The sequence below is a fragment of the Mugil cephalus genome, chromosome 9, assembly GCF_022458985.1.
Source record: "Mugil cephalus isolate CIBA_MC_2020 chromosome 9, CIBA_Mcephalus_1.1, whole genome shotgun sequence".
Lineage (NCBI taxonomy): Eukaryota > Metazoa > Chordata > Actinopteri > Mugiliformes > Mugilidae > Mugil > Mugil cephalus.
The window spans coordinates 15,848,877-15,874,283 of record NC_061778.1 but is presented as its reverse complement, the minus strand read 5'-3'; the positions used below and the strand labels follow the sequence as shown (position 1 = coordinate 15,874,283).

Here is a 25,407-nt window from a genome sequence, read left to right as displayed (position 1 = left end):
ACAATTGGTTATCAGGTTTGAAAAATGTGGAAATACCACATTTACCATTGATGTCTTCACTTATTTGACAATAAAAACTGATGTCATGTAATAAATGTAATAATACAGTACAATACTCCAACTTGTTTAACTAGTAACTGTTGGTTAAATAAATAATTAAAATCTAACATCCAACAAATAATAATAAAAAAGAATAACTCCTTAGCCAGTATGAACTCACTTCCCTGTCAACATTGCCTCAGCCCCAAAATTAATTCGGCAGCATGAGAACAACTCCAGCCTTCTTGAGCATAGCTTCATCACAAATCACAAATCCCTAGAAAATCAGTAGTGACCATATCAGAAAGTAAGAACTGAGAACAAAAACCTGCCATGTTTCTGCCCGTCACAACAATGCATATGAAGCAATATGTAAAATCTACTATTTACATAATTTGTATTCGGTGTCATGAATTGCATCCACGCTTTGCAACAGCAGTACCTCCATATTATTCTGAATAATTTCAAAAGTGACGTTTTCTACAGTTTACCCATTCGAAATGGTGATCATTCATACTGTCACGCCGTGCACCTTCATCAACCAGAGAGACGACAAAGCTCACTTCAGCGATGAGACGTTTGCTGACCTGACCTTGAGGATTCAAATAATGTGCAGTGAAATACATTTTACTCTCAACATTGCAAGCATGTATTTATATGAGACTGCATTGGGAGTCTGCTTAGCATAACGCTCAGGCACAGATCAAAAGAAAGAAATATGGGGAAAGCCAAAAGGACAATGTAGAGCTCGGCGATTTTGCCGCGGATAAGCATGATAATTGTCAGCTTGTCTCCTTCGCTGACAGCGTGTGTGGTGAGAAATGTCGCATTTATCAGCTTTTTATCACAGCGGGTGTATCTCTATTCAGCCGTTAAAGGGAACGAAGGCGTCTTGTCTTCACGTGACCCTCCATAGATCATATCAACGGCATCCTGTCTAACCTAGCTGGGAGATGAATTCATAGCTCTCCTGAGAAAAGCTGCTGAGGGAGTCTTAAGGGATGTATATGCATACTTCAACTATACTTGAAAAAAAAGACGAAATTTACTATTGCAGATTAGGTGTGTTACGTATTGGCTGGGTTAACACGTAATATACCTTGTGCAAAGTCACACTTGACACTGTCAATCAAATCCGTCAGCCCCAATCATGCGTTCTTTGTTGTTTTGCGTACAACCTCAGATGGACAGACGACGCCTCTCTGGATTTCTGGAGTTATTTTGAGGGGAAGTGGTTGTGATTCTGGACAAACTCAACACTCAGCTTTTGGTTGTCGTGACTGCTCCTTGCTTTCATTCCTGCCATGTTAGATCTTCTTGCATCACACGTTGTGAAAAAATATATATATAGGTGAAAATATATATATATCAAAGAAGCAAGGTCACAGCAGTCGAGGTAACTGCATCTGGTGCGGTTTGAGGAACTCGGGGGAGAAGTGGCTCTCCGTATCCTCAGAGATAAGCAAAGTCCCATGCTTAGTAGATGACAACTGGGATAGCACCAGGACCAGCAAACTGAACCTAAAATCCAATTACAAAAAGCTATTAAGTGGATGTTAAGATTATTTTGTTACACAATTACATTTCCCAAACTGTGACTCAGGCAAAAGGCAGGACGTCAGTTAAAAATGTCAAATGAGGGAGGAGCTGATGACTCTTACGACTAAAATCCACTTATAGTGCTTACATAATGTACAGCACACACCGTCCATTATTCAATTACGGTGCCCTCGCTAAACTGAGGCTTTACTTGCAGCCCACGTACAGTGCAAGCTCTTCCAGCCCAGTGCAACACAAATTACTTATACTGTACAAGCTGAGCGGCCTCTGCAGTGTGTTTGAGTATAACAAGTCATAATGTGCCGTTAATGAACTCATGGAGACGGCGTCAGGATACTACTGTGCTGAACAAAGGGCATCACCAAGTAATCACATTATGCCTTCAGCGCAGGGATAATAAAGCACTTGAGGGAACATTGCGAGACGTAATCCAATTCGCCTTGGCACCAGTCCAGCTTCTATGTAACTGTACCTCACAAACATAGTCATGAGTGTTGAACCCATGTCTGGAAAGAAAAAAAAACATATTAATCTGTCAGATAATGGATCGCAATACTGATTCCGATGTGAATCGCTCCCTGCAGTAAGCGCAGCTTCAACTATCTGATGAGATTGAGACATGTCAATGAGTTCCCGCGGTAACGTCTATTGATAGCTACAGAGGCGGTTTTGGAAGCCGATTGTTGTCGTAGCTTCGGCTGTTAAGCTGAAGTTGTGGCGTGAACAGTGACCTGATTGAGGCCGACGTGTCTGTCTGTTCCACACAATCCTAAACTCTTCTGAAACTGTCAACTCCACCTCTTGCTGCTTATTAGATGAACTCCTTTCATAAGCAGTAGAAATGGTAAATGCCCGTAGACATTAATATACTAACCCAGAAGTGTCAAACTCGTTTTAGTTTAAGGGCCACATACAACCCAGTTTCATCTCAAGAGGGCCGGACCAGTAACATAATAGCATAATAACCTATAAATAACAACAAACATTTTATGAACAACCTGATATTTCTAAAGGAATATAAGATAATTTGCAATTTTAGTGCACTGCTTTCATCTGGTGTTTAGTTCTGGGTCTCAGTGTTGTGCTATATCTGCAATATTCGCAACTCTGACTAAAACAGTGTGACCCCTAGTGGGCAAATTATGAATAGGTGCCAATTTTTCGAAAATATACAGTTAAAGTCTTCGGCGTAATTTTTGCACTTTGCGGGGTTGGTTTTGGCCCCCGGACTGTATGTTTGACACCCCTAGCACAAAATACAAGGGAGGCAAGAGTGAATGTGATCAGATTTGACATTCTGACCTGATAGCGTCGTTAGATGAAAAGCCAAAGCAGAATTTAAGTTACTGTGTTCATCATGTGGGGATAAACTCAAGATATTTTACTCAGGATCAACGTACCAAACTAACCATTACAAAGTAGTGCAGCCTATGGGAATATTAGAACGACATTTCAAACATTCGTTGGCTCATCAATTAAAACCAGCGACAAACTGGCATAGACGTTAATATGCTAACCATATAATACAACATAAAGCCATGGCAGCACTTTAACAGTGTGGTGTGTTAGCATGCTAATGTTAAACAGGTGAGGTTACAGATGAGGCTGGAGCGAATGTGATTAGATTGCAGTTCCTGATAGCATTGCTACTGCATCCATCATGTGGGGATAAACTCAAGATATTTCACTCGGAATGAAAATACAACTGGGTGATGTTGCAGAAAAAATCAATCCCTAAATCTATCATAACACAGTGTAACCTATGGGAAAGAAGAATGTCTGTACAGAATTTAATTTCAAACCATTCACGATTCATCAATTAAAACCAGCGTTGGACCAAGAAACTCTGCCAGTATTAAAGTCACTGAGTTCATGCTGTTTTATAATTCACATCATGTAAGCAGTGCATTTATTTATGCTAAAGATCTAAATAAAAGTTCAGTTTCTGATAGAGCTGTTGCAAACGCAGCTTATGTGTAGACACATATATACAGAGAGAAAGCAAGTGAGAGACCAGATATCACAGTCAACTTCAGAGTCTTAACCATCTTAACATTTTTCTAACTAGTTTGATCTGTTTTCCTCATGTAAACATAGAGATGACACATCAGAAAAACACATACGTAATTTAAAAGGATCATCTGTCAACCTATTTTCACCAATATGACTATTAAGTGAAGGGAGTCACACATTTTTAACACTTATCATAAAATTAAACTAATGTGGTCTCCGGTTTTGGACGGACAACATGTTGGGCTGTTGGTCATAATATTTTAGCTTATGTATATTCTCAGTTACCCTCGAGTATATTTAAAACTCATCCTTTAGTTTTGATCTGAAATACATCTGCTTATATCCCATCATGTAGCTTACATATTTACATGCCAAATAACAAACCCCCGTAGAAAACTCTCGTCTCATGCAGCGACGTGGCAGAGAACAGGGAGCGCTGAGCGCTGGCGGTGTGAAGAGAAAAGCCTGTCTGACATCCATTTACTTTATAAAAGCAACAAATGACAGCTGAATAATTCATCTGACACTCCCTCATTAAATATAAGCTGACAACTTTGGGGGACAGCATGGAGGATGAGAGCAAAACAGGGACAGATGGAACCCTGGGATACGACGTTGACTAATGGATCAAAGTCTGTATATGCATGTATGTGTGTGTGTGTGTGTGTGTGTGTCTGCGTGTGTGGGTGTGTGGGTGACTGAAAATGAACGCATCTCCGAGAAGAAGACATAGAGAATTGAGGGGGGAATCCACTGTAATGCAAAATCTTGTTGAATGTTGCGGAGCGTATTTCTGTATTATACCGACTCTTGCTCTGAAGCTCTTTGTTGTTGTTCCTCTTTTGTGTACCACAGACAGATACCCAGACCAGCACAGTAAGAAAAAAACTCTATTTACCTCTAATTGGTTCCCTCCTTCAAAACATCACATTCCCTCCCTTCATCCATAATTACAGCTTTATAAGCTGCTTAACCTCTCAAATGCATCAAGCTGTGTTTTATATATTGATGCATCACGTCCCTATCGTGAGATGTAAATGTTGCAGACTCCGAGGGTTTCTGTGAAGAGTTGTGCATGTGTGTGTGTGTGTGTCTGAGTGCGTGTATTTGCTAATTAACGGCAGTAATTAAGAGGGAGGTGAGTGAATGGTGGAGTCGAGGGAACATCTGTTCCTGTAGGAGAAGTGGGTCATGGTGGAGAGGGAACAGAAACAGACTGATGTGTCTCCCAGACTGTCAGTAAACGCCGCAGAGGATTTTTTCTCCCCCCACTAACTGTCTAAACTGTCTCATGAAAGTTAGGACCATAGCCAGGAAGAAATTATCAGGAAGATTTTTACCTCGCAGGAAAAAAGAGTTCAGAACAACCTCTAGATCTACTCCACTAAATTAATAAGTATGATATAAGCCATCTTGCTTCTTCCAGATATATCATATCAACTGCACATGATCATAACATGATTCACATTAAATCCTCATGTCCTGGTTTTATGTGTGCAACACATAAAACCAGGACACGATGATTTAATGTGAATCATGTTATGATCATGTGCAGTTGATCTGAAAAAAATCCATGTAGGTTTGTATAGTATTGTGTTATGTCCTTTTGCTCTTCTCAGGCAAAGCATATGTGGATGTGCACCTTTGTTCTTCAACAATCCATCTTGTACATTGAAGGAAGTTGAGAGCGGGAAGAGGGGAGAGATCTCACCTTCAAATTAAAAGGTGTCCATTTCGAACAGTGTCTGCGGCAGAAGTCAATTTAATGAGGGCTTAACTAAATAAACATAATAATGAACATAATGGTGCTGGAAAGGAGGGTATGATCAATAGCTGAACCTTGGATCGAGGAGGAACAGTGCGGTTTTTGTCCCGGGCGTGGAACCATGGACCAGCTCTTTACGTTTGCTGGGGTGCTGGAGGGGAAATGGGAGTTTGCCCAACCAGTCATTAGGTCCCTGTAGTTGGACTCGTTTCCAGTGCGGGTTGGACTGGTGGAGGGTGTCGAGTTCGGTGATCAGAGGATGTTGTGTCTGCCTTTTGCAGATGATGTGGTTCTCATAGCTTCGTTGAGCTATGACCGGTTTGCAGTCGAGTGTGAAGTGGCTGGGATGAAGACCAGCACCTCCAAGTCTGGTCCTCAGTCGGAAAAAGGTGGAGTGCCCACTCCGGGTCGGGGAGGAGGTCCTGCCTCAAGTGGAGGAGTTCAAGTGTCTCGGGATCATGGTGGTCTTATGTGACAGGGAGAGACTCCATATTGTCTGTACGGGAATTTTCAGCTATGCCTTATGTATGCATCTCCTCTGATTAGGTGAACCATGCCCACCTAAGACACTTGCCCTGCCAGTGTTAGGGCCAATGTGGGTGTAAAATGAGGAAGCAAGCACCAAAAAATTGCTACTAGGTCACAAATGGTGGCACAGAAATCTATGCTGTTGTGATTTGTGTGCTACGCTAGCAGTCCTGTCCTGAATAACTGGAGTCTTACTCTTTGGGCAGAATTTGTTTGTCCTCACTATAAGACTGAAACACATTCCCGTCAGCACAGCATCATCAGAGGAACTTCCATATCTGTGGTAATGACATATTTCCTACATTTGATTTGTAAGGTGCTCCTAAATAATTTCTTACTCCATTTTACTGTTTTCTTTTGAGCGCGGCCCACAGAAACAACCACCACTGCATGAAAAAATGTGATAGAAAAATTGAAATTAAACTTTTTTATGATTTAAACCTAAAAATGTGTAAACCGGATCTATAAGGAGTAATGGTGATCCAACTTCATCTTTGTCCAGATAATCCGGATTTATTAGTACAGAGTGCCAAGAGCGCTACGAAAAAAAGAAGCTAAAAGTAAAAAGGAAATAAATGTGTAAATGCACATAGGAAGAAAAGAACAAATAAATGTGGTCTTTTCTGTATTTGCTTTCCCTTTTCATTTTGAACTTACACTATAATCGTCAGCTTTTTGTTTTACTAACAGACCAGTTCTGTTCCTGATACAGGGACCCACACAGTGGAAACAGTTATATTGGTAAGTTTAATCTAGACGTAGCTAGTGAAGTTTATTGTGTCCTCACACTTCAGCAACGTGTTGTAAATGTCAACCACTTTTATTGTATTGTGTCAAAGTGTTTTTCTTTTTTAACATCAGCTGCCACTAAGCAATTCAGGTTAATGCTAATTTTTCTCAAAATGACCACTTACGAATAATCAATTGGGTATTTGAAGCTGAGTGGTGTAAACATTTCTAACAGTGGGAATAATAATAATAATAATAATAATAATAATAATAATAATAATAATAATGATACTTGTCAAACATTAAGTTAATAGATTACTACTTTCAAATAAACACAAAATAAAGTTTTTATGGTGAACAAGCTAGTATGGACAAAATACTGATTTTAAATACATACTGATAAGGCATGCATTGCCCTTCACTGTGATTTCATAATAAATGTCGCTATGTACAATTAGAATTGGTCCATTTCCAGGTGACTTCCACTCTGGCTATAAGAAAAAGTGTTTTGTGAACCGGCAAGCAGCAATAATAGACCCTACAGTACTTATCAATAGTGAATAAATCCTATTATGTATTAACCATTGAAATGCCTTCATCACTTTCCCATTGATGCAATAGATTGCATCCATGTTGTTGCCATTTCTAGAGTAGGCAAATCTTCTCACAGTGGGAGACACACTAGTGTTTCAGTAAAAAGACCCTACAACAGTCTGCCTTAATGACCAGACTGAGAAAAGACTACTGATGCAGCCCGGCATTCACTGTCTGTAGTTAACATCCAGTAATCTGGTTTAATAGCCTCAGAGTTACCTTTAATTGTATGAATTGTATTTTGTCATTTTATAACTGCCGTTATTCTCATGGGAATATTCATTTTAACAGTCTGATCGATTTCTTGTAAGATTTCTACACGCTCTACTAAATTGTATTCATATTGTACTTTCTTTATCAAACTCAAGAAGCTTTCTAGTTTTAATCTCTATTGGAGGTGCTGAAAAGTGAACTCATATCCGTTACGGCCTACAGGAGATGAGGAAAAACAAAACAAAACAAAAAAATCAGCCAAGACCTCGGAAGAAAAAATGTGGACCTCCAGTCTGTTTCTTCCTCGGGAACAATTTCCAAACGCCTAAAAGTACCACGAGCTGTGCAAACAATACTGCACATCTTGATTTCCCCACGATGTCAAATAAAGAGGCACTGTGTTTTATTTAAGGGCACAGTCAAAAGAGTGTATGCAAACATCCGACCCACTGGAACTGTGCTAAAAGCAGCCGCCTTAACTAGCAAGCAAAAACTAGTTGTTAACATAAAATCTGCAGATTGGCAATCCTAATGGAAAACTACCATCTTCTGGGATTTATTGTTACTTGGAAACAGGGCCCTGGCCCTTTGATGTTGAGACATTCTAGGATTTGCCGGTAATGAAGCAAAAGTACAAGCAGGTTACACATCTGTTAACTCGTGTGCTCCACGCTTACAGGAGCATACCAGCTAATCAGCAAAATGTTCAGAGGGGTGAAACCTCTGTGTACACTAAAATACGACACACTGTGCTGTGTGTAATGTCGATCAGCCACAACATTAAAACCACTGACAGGAGAGGTAAATAACATTGACCATCTTGTGGCAATGTTCTGCTTGGAAACTTATGTAAGACCGGAAGAGGCACCCGCAATGACACCCCCTGAATGAAAAAAATATAAAAAACAGCACAAGGTGTTGACCTGGACTCCAAACTCACTAGATCCCAAACTAATCGAGTGTATGTAGGATTGGCTGGAACAAGTCTGATCCACAGTGGCCCCTCCCCTCAACCCTCAGGACCCAAATGGCCCCACTAACAACTTCCTGTTGCCAGACACCACAGGACACCTTCAGAAGGCCCATGTCCATTATCTGATGAGTCACAACAGTTTTGGAGGCACAAGGGAGACCTACACAATATTAGGAAGGTGGTCATAGTGATGTAACTGATCGATACATTTTCAGTCCCACAGTGTGAAATGCTGCTGTTTTCCCAAGCACAGGCACACCTCCGAGGTGACACTGATGCCATGGCACACTGGGTTTGCAGCTGACTCTGATATTCACCCACAGCAATATTGGAACCCAACACCGTGAAACAGAAATAAATTCCACACAAAGAGTTTGAAGGAGAAGTTGCATAAATCACAAGATGTTCAGTTTTGCTTTGCGGTTAGGTTATGTTTAGGCACAAAAACCTCTTTGGCGAGGCTTAGGTTTGGTTTAGGTTTATTTGGGTTAAAACAGACTTCTGGTTCAAAGGAAAACTTGACTAGACTAGTGACTAAAAGCAGAAAGTGGCTGCAGTCTGATGCTATTAACATGCAAAGGTGCAAATAGGAATATGTTGTTATGACACCTGCTGCTTAAATTAGACTAAATTAATTAAGTGCGCTCTCAGCTAGTCACATCACTGATCTCATCACCTTCTCCGGTAAATAATATTTTCTGTCTTGATGGTGCAGAGCAGCAGAAGGACAATATTCTACACAAAAACGCAACCATTGTTATAGAAAAGTAAAAAGCTGAAAAGAAAGTTGTGAAGGAGGCAATGAGAAATTGTAATGATGATGTCTTTCACATACACTGGCAGAACGCTGAGGCCGGTCTGTGAGAAGTGTGTGTGATTATTTCTGTTGCAGCCTGCCATCGTTTGCATGTGATTTAATGAAAGTAAACACTGTGGATGGCTGCGGTAATGGCACCGCACTTTGGAAGATGCACTTCTCTCACCAGAAGCGGCAGATCTAATAACATGCAGTGTGTATTGTTCTGTAACCCCAGGGATTTTGAATGGCGGGGTCCGACACGAAATTCTTTAGAAACACACCTTGCTATGGAGTTCAAGATAAATGCAGGCCGGCTGCAGTGAAAATAAACAATTATCGTCCAGCTACATTATTGCCAAACGGCTGTTGCTGTTGGAGCGTTGCTTATCGGCATCACTAAAAATGAACTTGTAAAAGAAGGATGGAGAGCTGAAAAATGCTGAATCCAGCTTCAGCTTGTAGCTTCCTATTGCCCCATCTCCTATTCAAACTCAGTTGTAGCCAGTTACGCTTTCACCGGCAGTGTGAGGACACAAATACTTCACCAAAGCATTTGCCTTTAATGTCAAATATTGCCTCGTGCACATTAACACTGGAGTCAGCTGTGCACTTCATGGCAAAGACTCCTACTGCATCAGTATTTAACACCCTAGGTTTGATGGTGTTGGCTCTATTCTGGTACAAAAATAGCAGGAAAAACCAAACTGTCATCTTGCGCAGGTTGTTGTAGTGCAATACAAACACTAACACATTTTAATATTGCATGAAGTGGTTACAAGTTAAAAATATGGCACAGCAAACTGAATATGCAATTCCCTTGCCGTTACTCAACAGGGCAAACTATTCGATATTAACAATCCTTAGAGCAACGTGATGAAAAGAAAAAGTGCAGAAAACGATCAGGCCTGTTTTTACAGCCCTGTCCTTGAGACGCCCTGAAGTCTCCGCCACGCAAGTTGCTATCACACAAGAGCCTCTGCTACAAACACAAAAGAGGGAGTAACTCGAGATTAGGCTGGCTCTTTGAAAGGAAATTGAACATTGTGTCACAGTGACCATCTGAGATGGATTCTTTCTCTGTTTTTATTCCCCTTTTCCCTTCAAGACAGCCAGGTGATCACTGCTCAGGTGGACAGCATGAACGCAGACGGCTACAAGATTGTCTGAAGAAAGGAGAAGCTGTGAAGGTCAAGCTTGGAGAGCATGTAAAGCCTTCACAGAGAGCTTGTAAAGCCCTCGCAAACTCCAGATCAAACCCGCTTAGCTGCAAAAATAATGAAAGCGATGTTTCTCTGACTGAAGTTGTACTCAACATTACCCGCATTATAGCGTAACGCTTCTGTGCAAGTACCATGATAAAAACTTCAATTCAAGATTCAGACTCACTTTATTGATGCACATGAACAAAAAATAGACATAACAATAAAAAAAAATGAAGAATACGACGCCCAATTCGCATGAAATATAGTAAATTGTAATATAGTAAAAACATTTAGCTAAAATGTCTCAGTGTAAGACCATCTTCTAGACATAAACGTAATGTGATTAATTATGTTTTTTTCTGTCCTTGACATTAAACTGACACATAAAGTCAATGCTGACTGTTATGTTGTTGGGTCTGATTTATGTAAATTTATGAACACTTTTACATGTGAACATCTGGCATTTTTCCAAGTAGGCATCATAATAAAATTGATATTTTTGACCGTGTTGTAACCAGGGAATCTGCATTTCGCTGCCTCTTGCCTTATTCTATTTTTATGTGCGTCAGATCTTTAAATAGAACATACAACAACAACAAATACAACAACAAAAAGACAACACGAATGAACATACAGTGCAATCTGCATTTCCACAAAATCAAAAGTTGCTGGCTGCAACGAAGGTGGAGACATCAGGAGCTGAAAAATGACTTCAATCAGTTGACCAGAACGGACACCTGAGACCGTCTCCAGTAGTGAGTCAGTCCCCATAGACCTCAGCCTTAACATGTCCAGCTTCATAGCAAGAAACACATTTACAGGCAGTCTATAGGACATCATGACGGCCTTACCAGAGTGACAGTAACGTTGTTGTCATGAGAGCATGTACTTCGTTATTGTCGGACAGTGCACGTTTCAGTTCATCGTTTCCTCAGCCACAGTTTTTTTGAATCCCTCTGCTAGCTAACGAGTTGCCACACTTTTAAATGAAATGGTTTCAGAAAATGCTCGCAAAAGTCTCGCTGGTATATTAAACTGAGACCCTGCACCTTCAATTCAAGGACGTATCATCCTCATCAGATTGGTAGATTATAGCTAAACCTCTATACTTACTGAGATGACTAGCCTTCAGAAACGAGAGGATCAAAAATGAATTCAAACATCCACCTGTCATGATGATATTCATTATATACACATGTATACACGCGTGTACAAGTATAAAAACGTGTGTACACACAAGTATGTCTACACACATATAAACAAATGTGTATGCGTGCATGTGTGTATTTGCGCATACGCGTGTATACGTACACACGTAAGGTAATGATGATGCGCAAACGCGTGTGTATAAGCGTGTACCCATATCTGCACATACCTGTGCTTATACGCATGTGTGTACATGTGTGTACGCGTACATGCATAAGGTAAAGATGATGCCCAAACACATAAACAGAAAACATCCTTGGTAATGGATGCCAGGCTGATGAAGGTCAGGCCGCCTTAGAAACAGGAACAACACTCCAAACTACACGCATAAGGTTAATGATGATGCACAAACACGTGTGTATAGGCCTGTACCCTTGTACACATACACGCGCTTGTGTCTAAACAAACATTTGATTTTAATGCAACTGTGCTTTTGCATTGGAAGTTTGAAAAAAGTGCTTACCTCCTCCCTTATTTCTTATTTGTTTGAGATAAGATAACCCAAGTAAACACATATTTTAATTCTGTTTTTAAATGAAGGTTGTTGTTGTTAACAATATCCAAGGCTACTTGGCATTGTGTGAAAAAGTGATTGTCCCCTAAACCTAATAACTGGTTGGGCCACCCTTAACAGCAACAACTGCAATCAAGCGTTTGTGATAACTTGCAATGAGTCTTTTACAGCGCTGTGGAGGAGTTTTGGCCCACTCATCTTTGCAGAATTGTTGTTATTCAGCCACTTTGGAGGGTTGTTGAGAAGGAACCGCCTTTTTGAGCCCATGCCACTGTATCTCAATAGGATTCAGGTCTTGAACTGTGCCAGTAATCTGGCCTGGGTGTGGCTAGAGAAACTGAACTCAGGACTGATAAACCACAGTTATGTTTTAACTGAGGGTGCAAACACTTTTTCACATATGATCATGTAGGTTTGGATTTTTCCCACTTAATAATGAAAGCTTCCATTTAAAAACTGCATTTTGTGGTTATTTGTGTTGTCTTTGTCTTTTATTTAAATTTTATTGATGATCTGAAACATTTGGGCATATGCATATGCATGGGCATAACCAGCAATTATTATTATTACAAGTTATTGTTTAATTTATTTCTTTATTTTTTTGTTCACAAAAAATGTTTCTCTGTAGATTTGCAGATTTGCAAATCAGGCGCTAGAAACATTCTAAGTGACATTTATGAAGATGAATGAGGTAATATTGAACAGATGTTACACTGTTTGGAACAACAAAAGGATGTTCACGTGCAGCGACTTGAAGGCAGCTGTTTGAGTGAGAGCATCGTCCTAACACAACTGGGCCGTAGTTGGCATACATATAAAATAGTTGTTGTCACCAGTGCTAATACTAAGGTGGGGAGTTTATTTTAGGTACTCCACAGTAAATGTTTGCTTGTGATAATGCTGCTTTCCATTGCGTTTGCAAGTTGCAAAGCTGTGTTTCCAATTAGAACCAGTACAAGCCAGTGAAGTAAAACCTTGTTTAACACAACCTTATTCATAAAAGCGACACCTTTCTGATGGTCAGTTTCAAAAGATTGGATTATAAGATGTTCTTGTGACAGAACATTTCAATAAAAGGTGGAAAACTGACATGCTTGTTAGGTTAAGTTAGCTTTTTGACGATTTTTTTAATGAGTGTAAATAGTTAATGTCTTTCTGTGTTAGCCCCACGACAGACTGGCTGCCTGTCCACGGTGTACCCCTATAGCTCAATGACAGCTTGTCGATGGCGTTCCGCCAGTAGATTGTGAATGTAGTGCGGGTAGATCGTGTTAAATTCTTATTGCAATGTGCCCACACTTCAGTAGCGCACATCCACAGTCACACACAACATCAGCAACTGAAGACTACCGTCTTCCTTAGAAGGACAATGCAACAACTTTTCTTCTTAGAATATTAAAAACAATGATGGATAGAGCTTTAAACACTATAGCAACAATTACTATGATTCAGGGTAGGGTAGAAGCAGTTTGAAGTCTCTTATGATAGCATTGTAATCATCAGGGGTATTTTCACAGATCTTCACTCTCTTGTGCAAGGCAGAGCAGCTCTACCAAGTAACCCGACCCTAGGGAGGACTGAAATGAAAAGAACTGCCATATTTTCCAAGTTGTGTCCAGTACACAGTCTGATTCAAATTTCTGAAACTGTTTCCGATTCAGATTTCTGAATATCAACACAGGTGGTAGCATCATGCTGAAGGGAAGCTTCTCAGCAACAAAAGCGTCACCTCCTGCACCAACACAGATGCCCAGCGTTACAGAGGTCACCCCCTGTGGACGTCTTTGTGCCTCCGGACACAGCTTTGTGTCCTTCTTTGTATTTGAGGACACAACCCTGAACAAGACATGAGAGCAAACTAAGTAATATTTTTGTGGCTTGTCTTGTGGTCACAAGATGGCCAATGTTATTTACTTCTCCTGGTCATAATGTTGTGGTTGATTGGTGCATATACAGATAGGTGTTGTACTTTGTTGTCAGTGACATAATTAGCAACAACACATCTTTAAGTAGTTTTTTTAATTATTATTTTCTTTCTCTTTGGCTCATATTTGTCAGGTAACATGTGGTGTGTACCCAATTTTTCCATTGTTTACCTCTTTGTGATTTTATATTCCACGACCTACCACAATCCCTACCTGCCTGCCCCATTACTAGGTTTACACAACAATGAGGGGGGAAGAATAATACTGCGCAGGCTTAAAAAACAAACAAAAAAAGGGGAACAATGGGTAAAGTGAACGTGGAAATGAAAAATAAATTCAGGCACACTGCAGTCTATTGTGTGTAAGAACCAAAACAATGGAGGTTACCTAGGCCAGTTTGTCACTAGAAATGCCGTTCAGAATAAATTGCATAGAGGGACATCGGATACATATGGGGCGAAGAGAAATAGCATGAAGAAAAACAGCTACGGAGCAGAATTAGAAAACGGTTAAACAGTTAAAGTCACATTAGGAACTCTCACATAGTTTACTCAAGAGTTTAAATACAGTGTTATCAGCAAGTGCAAAAGTTTGCTCTGAACACTGCAACGTGCAAAGCAAATTCACTGGGAGTTTTTCAGACTCGTTTTAGATCTTGTAAAGTATTCTTTACGACGGTGCTTGAGATTTAACGGAGACTTTCCTTTCTTTTGCTGTTTTCCCATTCTTTTATGGGCTCACGTGAGGTTAGCGGAGCTGCCACATCTTTCTCACTGAGTCAATACAATGTTAACACAAGATCAGTTTTAATTGACTGAGCAACTTGTAGCAGAGAAGAGCCCGCAGTTAGCTTTATTAACACCGATCTATCGGTTTAGTCCTGACTTCTCACATCTTCGATCTTTAAAGTCACTCATCAAACACTGTTTCTTTTTGTATTTCAAATATCGTCTTAAATGTGGCATTAGGGATTATTCTCTTTCCAAAACAAAATCTAGTTTTTAGTTTGTCTTGATATGTATGCTGGGTGCTGTCTATATAAAATAAGCCTGTGAAAGGCTGAGGTGGAGCAGGCTAGTGTTTCCACAAAAAAACAAAGTGAAGTGAAAAGTCAAGGACATAGAGAAGGGCATTGTAGAAAGGTATCGGGCTCTGTAAGGTGCACAGTAGATGTTTATTATGCATGTGTGTTGCGAGTAAGCATGTGTCTTCGAGTGCCGAATCAAAGGCCTTATGTGGCGGGCTGCACAGAGCTGATAGCTGACCCATCAAGCGTGGCCCACCTAAAACGGAATAAAAAAAAAACAAAAACAAAAAAACACCCACATCAGAAAAAGCCCCAGCGGAGAAAATTTCTAAAGTGCAGCGCTGCACTGTGCACATCTAAAAGACCTACCTCAGCCTTAAATCTTCAGCCAACAATGGGCCCTCACAAAAGGCAGAGCTGAGGGCAAAGACACTGGTGAGAGAGAAACAGGTAGAACGCAGACTCATGCCCTTCAGTCAGTCTTCACTCCGTAGCTTCCCATGCTACGGTCACATGTTTCCTGACAGCAGAACACCTGCACTCAGTGTGATGTGGTATACAAGCATATATCCCCCACTCCCCATCTCATCAGATGCACGGAGGACAGTCAAACTCTGAGTCAGCAGGTTCATAGAAGACTTGAAATTTGATCTGGAAGAAAATGACGTAAACACAACCTCACATAACCTCAAATTTAAGCTAAACTCTTAAGTGCATCCTGTGAAGCAGTAACACATTTTTCAAACGTGATGATTTGAAAAAGAAAAAGTACTAACATTGCAACTGTCAGACTACAGTCCTTTAAGTGGGTGCTTCTCGAGCCAGCACAGCCTATCTGCAGAAGCCTCCATTACTGTCATTGCTATGGGGTGGGGGTGTCTGGTCTGGTGTATATATTTGCTATGACTTGGAAGAACGTAAATAGGTGTTAGCTAACTGAACTTGAATCCAAAGGCAAACGATCAAATCTGTTGCCCAGATACTAATAATTAATAAATAAAACAGTCATTGTATCAAAATCTGTCTGCAGCCATTAGCTATTATGAGACCCGCTAGCAGTCATCCCAGAAATGTCCCGTCAGAGCAGAACTGATGAAGACAGATAAAGCTGTCTTTTCCACACATCCAGCTCTCTCCGTGCTTGCTCTTTGTAGAGAGTAGTAAATTCACAACTGACAACAACCCCGATCGGTGTCGCTGCGTGCTTTTCACACCATCGCTCAGGTTGACAGCGACAGGAACAGTCACAACCAGATGATACATTCACGACTCCCCCGCTGCCAAATTAAGTGTGACTCCATGTTTCTCTACTCCCCTGGAGTGATGTTAAGTAAAGCTCCACATGGAAGTTCTATAATTGAACCTATGTCAGGTTTTTGCTGATTTTTCCGGGGGCTATGTTACAGCTAATCAGGAGCCAAAAAAACAACAACACATGTTACGGAGGAGGATACGAAATGGTCATTGAATCTCCCTGAACAGGTCAGACTAAAGTCACGTGATGATTCTGCATGGTTCACGTGATGGTCTGGTCTGCGTGGGTGTCTAAATAACATTCGCATGAATGTCAGGTCCAAACGTTCTGCTGCATAACACCGAATTGTCACAAGATGGTCAATGTTCCTTACTTCTCCTGTGGATGGTCATAATTTTATGCCTGATCGGTCTATATCCTGCAACATTTTAGATACTCGAGTGGCATGCTATAAGCAATCAAGCAGTGACAAAAGAATAAGGCCAACTGACCAATTAGAGCGGGCTGGTTGCTAAAATTGAGAGCTTCAGAACTGTATTCTCATGTTATTTATTCAGCGTGATCCCAGTGTGCTGCGTTTTATTCATTCGGTGTTAATTAACTCTGACCTCATGTCTGTTGTACAAAATGTTTATTTGTTGCGCCATCACGCTGCACTACATTTTGTAAGAGCATGTTCTTCAACGTCTGTTCGTTGGTTGTGGGGTCCGCTTGCGTTACCTGTTGTCGCGCGCATGCGGCATCGCGTTGCGGAGCGCTCTGATTATTCACTGTGACATTTTGCCTGCATCACATTTTGGAGGGTGTAACATCACGTCTGCTTGGTCTGACGGATAACAGGGCACGGGGAAACTATGCAATGGTTCCACTATGTCATCATTTATGATGAAATAGCTGCACTCACTGTAGGTAACTGGGATTACGTCAGCTATGATATATACAATAACACTGCTCGTTTTACTTATACTTGTTTCTGTTTGTTGATGTTGCCTTGTCAATGCTCTAATTTTGAATAAAAACTGCTTGCAGCAATCTCTCAAACAGATGATGTGAAGATGTAGTATTTACAGCTATACAGGCAGTACATGATTTGGGAAAATTATAGAAATTGTCGTAATCTCTCAACAGGCCACAGGCTCAATCCTTATTCAGATAAAAAGATTGTTGCTTTCAATGAGTAAATGACTGAGAGAGATGAGCCTGGTACCACACTAGACAACCCAGGGCAGCGGCAGGAGAGTTCAGAGGTTGTTTTATTGAATGCTGCTGCTGTCTATAGAGCTGTTTGACTGCTGTTCATTGAGCCGCTCGCTGTCTGAGTGTAAACACCGGAGTCATGAGGGAGAAGCAGAGGCAGCTTTTCTGCAGATGAAAGGGAGATTGGCCTGGTTTAGTGCGGGATATGCATCATGGGAGTTTGAACCGATACAGCGCTCTGCAGCTGCAGTGCCTTTCAAACCAGGGGCTGGGAGCTACCACAGGTCTCTGCAGCAACTGGTGATAATATGATGCTGTAGCTGGTCAGAATGAGGTCAGGTGTTCGTTTCATTTATTCAGGCATTTTGCAATGAAGAACGGGGAAAGAGTCTAGAAATAAAAGAAATGTTCAGATGGTACTAGAATTCAACCAGAGATCATGTTTGGGAAAAGCTGACATTAATGTCAAAGAGCCTGAAGGGAAAGGTTATGAAAGGAGATGGTGGGGAATCAGAAATTCTGAATCCAGTTAAAAGGCATGGGCCAGTCCATTTGTTTCTCTCTGTAGCTGTGATTATTACATCAAATTAATGGTATGATACTTTGATAATACAAGATGGGATTTGTATAAATATATAATACGTACAGGTATAAGCTAATATAGGTACCTAACTGGCCGGACACTTTAGCTCCACCCTCTTCTGACCATTAATGTCTGACCATTTAACATCAGTAACGATTTAAATGAACCAGCAGTATCATATTCAAATGTCTTTAGAAAAAACAACAGCTTACAACATACCTATAGGGGAAATATTTTATTCAGTTACGTTGGCTTCTATTCTTTTTACAACTTTAGTCCATATTTATTTACGTGCCTGTACGGAATTGGGTCGAAGGGCTTTTGTCCTTTTGCATTGTTTGGTGTATTTATACCATGCTTTTCCTCAGAGATGCAAGCCAGGGGCTAGCGACAATGGATAAAGGCTCTGCTAGCTGTGCTTATTTATGTTAATCTAAATAACGATAAATTATATAAAAGAGTTTCTGTCTTTTATATATTCACCAGTTTAGCTCTCAACACTGTTATTTTGTCTTTCACTCAGCAGCAATTCCTGAAAAAAATTAAAAAATCAACGACAATCTACTGCTGCCCATAGAGAGGGACGAAGGGGTTAAAATTGTTCACTCTCCGGGCTTGTGTGGGGTCCACCGGGCGGCTTCCTGACAGTGCATCCTTTCCTCTGGTCAATGAGATCTTGACAGGCTGCTCGTATCTAATCAACCCCTCCACCATTTTAATACTCCGACCCAATCTATTGCCTTCTCCAATTTCCTCCTCTCTGAAAGGCAATCACCGAGTGTAGGGCATTTTAATAGCTATTTGGCAGAATGCACTTGAAGGCACCATGATCTCAGTACAAGGATCTTTCATGCGATTGTCATCTCTGAGTGATTTGAAGTACTCGGATGGCGCACACGCGCAGGAGCAGGGGAGGGGCAATGGAGTGGAGGGTAGTCCTTTGACCTTGCTCACATGATATCTCTGCAGATGGATAACTACAACAAGAGAAGCTAGCGCAGTGTCTGAAATGGATGTACGTTGTGATTAATTTTGACAGGTAGTCCTCAGTGGAATTGCTCAGGATTAATAATGACTGAAGCAAAACAAACTAAAGATCGAGTGTTACCGTAGAGACATTCTCTGAGATTTGTTACTCTAACTATACCGGTCAGCCACAACATTAAAACCACCGACAGGAGAAGTGAACATTAACCATCATTAACATTAACCATCTCCCGACGATATAATGTTCCACTCTGAAACGTTTGAACCTAGCATTCGCGTGGACGTTACTTACACATGTACCAGCCACCTACCTAGACAAGAAAAAACACCCCCACCCTGTAACAATGACACTCCTTGATTGCAGCAGCCATCCCCAGCAGGATGCAGCCTGACACAGACACACACACACGCACAAAAATGCTTTAGGAACAACTAAAACAGAACAAGGTGTTGACCTGGCCTGGCCATCCCAAACTGATCATTTATCTGTCGGATTCACTAGAACCATTCTGACCTGAAATCTCTTTTTATATTCAAGGTCAAACTCTAGCAAGTTAAGTAGTCATCCCTCCATTATATCCATGGAAGATATCCATAGATAGAAGATACATCCATATAGTTTATATCTAAGGCTAACTTAAGGCTGCAAAGCTGCATTCATACTCCCTACTCCTGTGGTAAACAAAGACACGTTTTCCTTCATTTACTTTGAGTTTGTTGTCCCAACCTTGTCACCATATGTGAATATTGAGGATTTTGTTGTGTAACAATGTGATGTGTGCAAATGTAACGGTTACAGAAAAATTGTATATTTTGTTAATATTCAGTGGCAATAAAGGCAAATATCTTCTGAGTGAAAGCCTGATGTCCAAGGCACCCACAGTCCACTCTGACCTCCGCACCTTTCATCTTACGTTTCTTATTGCCACATAGGGGGCACACTTACTGTGCAACTGTACTGTACTGTGACTTCAGATTAGGTACTGTAAGTGAAGCGTGACATAAATGGGATGCTGGGGAAGGCCACTGCTTTTCATCATCCCCTTGCATTGCACAGCATGATCTGAAGGTCACACTAATCACTGCCACAGAGGATTCCTGTTTAATGCAAATTGCTAATGAAGACTGACCACATGTGAATGTAGTTTATAGGAAATTTGACTGAGATCACTAACAGCTTTCAATTAACGACTTTTATTCTCAAAACTCGATGCCCTGAAACAAAATGAGGTAATTACTTTACCGCAAACATAAGTTTAAACTCAGTTTATGTGCTCAACTTCTTCTTTTTTTTTAAACTGCAGCAATTAACTCTTTAAAGGAAAGCTGACCCTCTCCTTCTCTGGAAATACACAAAGACATGATGGAGCTAAAGGGTAAAGATATGCACGGTATTATAATGAAGCTCATGCATTATGCAGCTCTGACGTGCAGCTTAGGTTGACTCGGTTATTAAGTGCTTTAGGTGTCCTGCCTCAGTATGCCTCTTTTCAGCTCCTTCAGTATGAATCAGACTATAAGTATAGGAGACAACAGGCCTCAGCATGAAAGACGGCAGCAGCACCACTATTATCACAACCTAACAACCAAGCAGAGGATGTTAACTTGTGACAAAACTACTTGCAAATGAGAGGAAAAATACCTTAAAGTAATACAACAACTGCTCCCACAGCAAGTGAATGTTACCTATTCCTCCCAGAAACTGTCTCAGCATTGACAAATGTTTCCTAATCAATCTTTGCGATCAGTCCAGACAGGGACTGAAGATAGAACTGTGCGTTATTGAGCTGAGGAGGAGTCTGGCTCAGCTAAAGCAGTTGAGGGTATCGATCCACCAGTCGATACCCCGCACTATCCGAGGCCAAACCTTTGCTGACTGTTGTTTGTATCTGTTTCAAGCTCTCTACGGGGAGATTGCAATTTGGCCTTGGCTCTCATCTTTGTACGGTAAGCTGGGAGACACACACTGGGAAGGCTCTCATTAAATAAGAAGACTGTCAGAGTAATCACAACACAGTGTCACATCACACAGTATTATCAATAGCGAGGCCCATTTACTTATAGATCACATTTAAAAACCACACACGTTGACCGGAGCGCAGCGCAGGGAAGGTTCTCAAATATCTAACTAAAGCTGAAGAAATATATATCGCCTGGTGATCAGACTGGCTCTGTTCAAGGGGAGCCAGAAAACCTTGCTAATGAATACTTTACAACAGAGGTCTCCAACGTTTTTCAGGCCAAGTACCCTCAAACTGATGGTGAGATTAAGTAGGGACCCCTCCTAAACTTGGCCTAGTGCTATTTATAAATACAGTATTATTATTAGTATTATTAGTATTAAGCTATCCTTTATCCCTTTACTAAAATAGGTTGGATTCATGTTAATGTGTGTTTTAAAAAAAAAAGAAATTTGTGAGGGAAAATTAAAAAAAAATATATATATAAAAATGTCTAATCAACCAAAGGTTTTGCGACCCCCTCCTCCTGCAGTACCTCCATGGACCATCTAGGGGTCGTGGACCCCCTGCTGAAGACCCGTGCTTTACAATATACCTTGGTATCTCGGTTTTGTTCATTTTCACATAAAACAGTGTACACATCACCATCCTTTACCATAATGTACTGTGCTGTTTATTTTCATTTAGTGGCCCGAGCCAACAATAGTCCAGTTTCCACTCTCACAGGTTCGGTTACGAGAAAGCAGAACTGGTGAACCAACAAACACAGCCTCCTGTTTCAGTATAGCATTTTGCAAAGAGGTGTCCTGAAGCAATTTTACAGAATACTACACTTTTAAATTGAAATGGGGCACCTTGCCAATTAAATTGATCGCTATCTCCACCCCAGAGGACCATGCAGTACAACAACTTGGTATAGAAGAAAAAATATTTGCTGTCTAAACCGCACAGAGCCAAAAGAGACTGGCTATTCCGTAAATAAACAATGAGAGTGAATCAAATGAAACCGTCTCAGATCGGAAGGCACTGCAGAGGGGCTGCGAAAACAGCACAACGCACGGCCGGTGTGCCGCTACCCGCCATCGAGGACATACAGAGTTGGCGAAGCGCGTGCAGGATTGCCTCTCACTCCACCGACAAACTGTTTGCCCTCCTGCCCTATGGGAAGCAATTTAGAGCCAGTATAGGTTCAGGAACAATTTCTTTCACGCAGCTGTTTCCCTGCTCACTCAGCTCCTCAGTGACACCACACAATCACAGTCATTCGTCCGTCCTCCATCCTAATGTCGCACTACTGGACATACGGTGTATTTAACCCATAGAATAGTCATAGCTCGTACACTATCATTGGTTTAATTATGCACTGGATCATTGTGTATGTACCCGTGCCATCAGCAATGACAATAAACCAGATTTAATCTAAAATGAAAACAATTAATCTTTGGAAGCTACATCTAAATATTCCTTCATCAATCTTCATCAAACCTAAATGACTTGGATACATACACTGTCATCATAGTTGATAAAAGTGTGGTCAAAACAAGACAGAAAAAGGAGGTAAGACACTAAAATAAAGACAAGGTAAAGAACAGACTTCTAAGAAGTCTTGGAGAGTAGAACTGGTGTTGGGACCAGAGAAACTCCAAACGCACTCCCTCTGTGGTCACTTTCTTCAGTGGTAACACAAAACCACCTTGACTGCTCGCCTCCAGGCACCTGAACACCCCACGACGTCCACTGTTCTCCCGCTCCTTTGGTCTCCTCCAGAACATTTTGGCAGAGACGCAATACCCTGTAGTGCCGACTATACATTGGCAGTGAACGTACAGATGACTGTCAGCAAATGAGGCCTTGAGCACAGCCACACATGTGCAGGAGAGACTCAGATTTCCCTTCGTTCCAACCGTACATGTGTCCAGATCCAGCATTTGAACTGATGTATCTAAGCTACTTAACATTGAAATACTTTAATGTTCAGTGGGCTACCTTCAAAATCCCTCAGGCTTCAATGTCTATTGACGTGGTCATAAAGAGTGTACATATTCATTCATTCATTCATTTATTAATTGAAACTCAAAATAGATTTTGCGATATGTTATGAGACTGATCTGAATAACAGGATGCTCCAACATAATTGCCGTTGGTATGAAACAGAGCTGCAGCCCAATATTAATTGTTGCCGTCCATGTAAGCCACACTACAACACTACAGTCCTGAATAGACACTTGAACGCCTCACGGCCATTATCATATTGATAGTTACAAATAGGATGCTGAAGGATTATAAATCACCACTTCATGGCAGAACATGTTCGTCTCTATAAAACTGTCTGTGCGTCTTTATACTGTACGTATACAGGAGCTCATTATCGAGAAGTGGAAAACACATCTGAAAGTGGTCGGAATCTCAAATCTCACAATCACAGCACTGTCAGCAATCAGACGTGCAGTCTCTACATTGCCGTGAGGTCTTATTATGCCTTGTGATAAGAAATGCGACCTCTAAGGACCTTTGCATTTCTGAGGTGCTTGGCCAGATGAGGGAAAGGAGATTGAACAAAGCTCACCCCGGGGCTGCCTCGCCAAGGTGATGAACTCTCTTTTTCTACTTTGCCGACAGCACTTCTCGCATATTCTGTGTGTGGCCCCAACCCAGATTCATACACCGAGAGTTCGGCGCCCCAGGACCTGCACAGTGAGAAGTTACTAAGGTATATGAAATGGAGTTTACTGGAATAAGAAATGACCTTCTTCTTGAAAATGCATTTCGCAGTGCAGCCTTTTAGCTTCAGTTTCAGCCACAGGTCGGACAAAAGCAAAAAAACACAAAAACGGAAACAGAACGTTCGTCATCTGTGCCATAGTAAATAAAATATTTGTTGCTGCTGTCACATAATACGAGGCTTCAGCCAGCTTCGATCTTTTGTAGTTAATTATTTTAGGGCTGCCACGAACCAAAACCGCAAAATGTCTTATTCATCTTCATTGATAAGTGTCAAAACTGCCACAAAAACGGACGACACCTTCAACTGTTTTATTTCTTGTTGGCTACCATCACAGCTGCAAAAAATAGAGTGACTAAACATGTCTGCTGTTTACTGCGTTAGCTTTGACAACCCTATTTTGTACCTCTCAGACATATAATATTGGTTCATTTTTGAATAAACAAATACACAAATATAATATTTCTGTTTCTCTTCCCTTTGTCTACTTTCAGATTTTAAAACTTTAAAAACACTGATGTTTTTGGTCATTCTAATGAAGAAATTCTTGAGGTCACATCCTATATGCAGCACTATATGACTGACTGTTACTGTTCTCTCCATCACCACATAAACTCTGTCAATCATACTAGTTATGTGAAATTATTTCACAATTCAAATGTTATTAGTTGACGTATTCATGTGTTTTTTGTCTCGTCGTACAATAAGATTATCAAATTAGGCAGCCAAGATTATTTGGATGAATAAAAACATTAGTAAGTACATCAGTGAGGATGATTCATTGATAAAACTGATCAGAGTCCTGCTCATGGTGCATAGAAAGTTCCACACAACCAACCAGGAGCTCCAAACAACCTAAATGATCCACCTTAATGTCCAATATCATTTGAATTCCTCGTCTGTTTAAGTCTGTCTATCCGAGGGGGGAATCCTTTCAATTTAGTTAAGAGAAGCTGATAAGACATTTCATTCAGAGTCCATTTAAAGAGGTCGGTAAACAAACAAAAGTAGAAGACAGATAATCCATGAGCAATTAATTAGCTGCCACGTCTCCGCCACATCCGGACACTGGAGTCACTTTTAATAATTAAAGTAAATGGACAAGGAGAGTGGATTGCATTTATTTAAGCTCAGGTGGTATTCACTTAGTACTGCCCTTTCTTCTTTCCTCATGCTATCTCATCCTCTCATCGTCTACACACACTTCTTTCCTTTCCTTTCCTTTCCTTTCCTTTCCTTTCCTTTCCTTTCCTTTCCTTTCCTTTCCTTTCCTTTCCTTTCCTTTCCTTTCCTTTCCTTTCCTTTCCTTTCCTTTCCTTTCCTTTCCTTTCCCATATATTTTCTGCCTTCTAAGTGAACTATTTCAGCTGAGGAATGGCAGCTTGACTAGTTGCCGTTGTGTTTCACTCCATGATGCAGACAAGACGCTGTGTCAAATTTAGCTCATTTCCCACATTGCTTTCTCTCAATCAATCCATAGCCAGAGACGTATTCATCTAAGTGACTTGACAGCAATGCAGATGTTGTTCTAGTCTATCACTGGGCAGGGGTGGCTGCTGTTGAACAGTTCCTTAAAATTCAGACTTTTAGATGCAGTGTCAGTGTTTCTTCCCAC

At 40.9% G+C, this 25,407-nt stretch overlaps 1 protein-coding gene across 1 annotated transcript in view; it reads right to left on the bottom strand.

Moving 5' to 3' along the window:
- sez6b (seizure related 6 homolog b) overlaps positions 1–25,407 on the bottom strand; it is a 141,333-nt gene that overhangs the window by 51,954 nt on the left and 63,972 nt on the right. The window lies entirely within an intron of this gene.